Here is a 2,827-nt window from a genome sequence, read left to right as displayed (position 1 = left end):
TGTTTCTGGGGCTCCTGTCCTCCCTTCAAGCCGTCTTCTCAGTAGTGGTGAAAATTCACTCTCTATCCTTCTTTTTCTCAGTGCAGCCACCCTGCCTCCAGTCTTCAATAATTCATAAACTTGCAGGATGTGCACCTAAACGATTTTAGCTACCTCCAACTTTTTTTGGACAGAAAGATAATAAAAATCATTTCACGGTAACTAAAGTAAGTCAATTCATTGGTGAAAGCACTTAAATATAACTTATTAGCTATTCAGGAGGAAGGTTTCACTAAAGGTACGACGCCTTTATGTATTAAAGTGCAGCTCAATGCCTGAAAAATGACTACATAAATAAGTTCATAGAATCACAGGATCATAGAATAGTTTAGGTTGAAAGGGACCTTAAAAGATTATCTAGTTCCAACCCCTCTGCCATGGGCCGGGACACCTGCCACTGAACCTGGCCTTGAGCGTTTCCAGGGATGGGGCATCGACAACTCCCTTGGACAATCTGTTCCAGTGTCTCAGCATCCTCACAGTCAAGAGTTTTTCCTGATGTCTAACCTAAATCCACCCTCTTCCAGTTTCAATCCGTTACCCCTTGTCCTTTCACTACACACCCTTGCAAAAAGTTCTTCCAAAGTTTTCTTGTAGCCCTTTCAGGTGCTGGAAGGCTGCTATGGGGTCTCCCTGGAGCCTTCTCTTCTCCAGGCTGAATAATGCCAACTCTCTCAGCCTGTCTTCACAGGACATGCACTCCAGCCTTCCAATCATCTTCGTGGCCCTCCTCTGGACTTCCCCCAATACCTCTATGTTACACTTGGGTGTTGCTACTGATGAAGCAGCATTAGAGGCATTTATTGAAGAAGGCAGATGTCATTGTTACCCATGGCACATTCTGATCTCAAAACTTTGTGAAGTTTGAGATGAAAAGATCAGGCTGTGGTCCAGATGTGTAAGTCTAGAAAAAAATTGTTTACTGAGAATACCAAGATAAATTCACAAAATGTCTTAAACTCTTAATTTCCACTGGACTTAACAGTGTAGAATCATAAAATCACCTGTGCAATGCCAGTATGTCCAGCAGTGGGTCCAAAATCACCTTGGCTCCAACAGCATCCACAGCTCTTCTAATTTCCTAGTTTCATGCTCTCAGTTGGGCATGGGGCAGTACCATTAGTAGACTTAATCCTACCAATGTGCAGAGGCAAAACATGATTTTTGGGGAACCAAAGGTTAAACAAAGCAAAACTGTAGCTGCAGTGCTTCTCAAAACTGAAGTGAAGTAGCAGCTGTGGAGGGGTTTCTAGAGAACAAATCTGACTGCAGACATCAGAATTCAAGTTTCTCGAATGGCTCCTTTTATCTATTTTGGATCTGGCTGTTAGCACCTTGGTACTTGTATACAAAGAATATTTGATAGTGCAATCACAAAAGCAATAAACAGCTTTACAGAGGCATAGATCTAAGGTGACTCCTTCAAGTGGAATCTTACTTTAAGCACAATTTCAATGTCACATATCATAATTGCATCTAATATTAGAGACTGACTTAGTGCAACACAATGTCAATGACAATATAAAGGCAATCACATACTGAGAAGATAACTTCAAAATGTTTGAGGGGATGGAAGGGAGGATTACACTGTAATGAAGACTTTGTACATTTTACAGATCTTTTTCAGCGAACACTCACAGAGATCCTTTTTTTGATCCTAAGCTTCTGGACACTTTATCCTTGTTTGTATTTTGATACTGGAATCTGCTTGAAATCTCTAAATGTGATTTATTTTAGGTTGGTGTTTTTTTCCCTTCCCTTCACATATGAATCTATCTACTGCTAAGCCCTGAAGTTGCATATGTAAAAGTGGTTAGCAACTTGATTAGATTACCAGCTGCTGAGAATTACATAGGAAAGGGTTTTCTTCTTCCCCTCAGCAACAGGCTTCCTCGCCCTGAAGGGATGTGACACAAAAGGTGTGATGCTAGACTCTTTTGGCTCTATTGGAGTATAGAGTCAGAGGGAGAATGGCAGGTGTCTTCCTAAATGACTAGGAGTCTCTATTGGATTTTCTGTGGGGAAACGTTGCAGCAGCATGACCTGCTTGTACTGATTTAGCTGCATGTAGCTATTGCAGGCCCCCTTGGTTCCACATGGTTCTCCCTTGCATTAGCACTTGTCATGGGGCTGTAATATGAGTAGACTATGTAACCACATGGTCTCAGGCTTACACTCATGCAAATGAATAGGGGCACACACAGGTGCTGGAGAGGACCACCCTGTGGCAGTGGCACATCTTAGATCTGCTTATGCCAATCAAAAACTGACAACGTCCCTGTGCTTCAGGTTTGGCTGGTATATGATCCCTCCCCTGCTTTTAAATCATAGAATCATAGAATCTTAGGGGTTGGAAGGGACCTCAAAGATCATCTAGTCCAACCCCCCCTGCTAGAGCAGGGTCACCTAGAGCACATCACACAAGAACGCATCCAGGTGGGTTTTGAATGACTCCAGTGAAGGAGACTCCACAACCTCCCTGGGCAGCCTGTTCCAGTGCTCTGTCACTCTCACAGTAAAAAAATTTTTTCGCATATTCACCTTGAACCTCCTGTGCTCCAATTTCCACCCATTACCCCTTGTCCTATCACTGGTCATCACTGAGAAAAGCCTAACTCCATCTCCCTGACACTCACCCTTTACGTATTTGTAAACATTAATGAGGTCACCCCTCAGTCTCCTTTTCTCCAAGCTAAAGAGACCCAGCTCCCTCAGCCTCTCCTCATAAGGGAGATGTTCTACTCCCTTAATCATCTTTGTAGCTCTGCGCTGGACTCTCTCAAGCAGA

The sequence above is a fragment of the Apus apus genome, chromosome 1 (genome assembly GCF_020740795.1).
Source record: "Apus apus isolate bApuApu2 chromosome 1, bApuApu2.pri.cur, whole genome shotgun sequence".
NCBI lineage: Eukaryota > Metazoa > Chordata > Aves > Apodiformes > Apodidae > Apus > Apus apus.
This window is presented reverse-complemented; position numbering follows the sequence as displayed.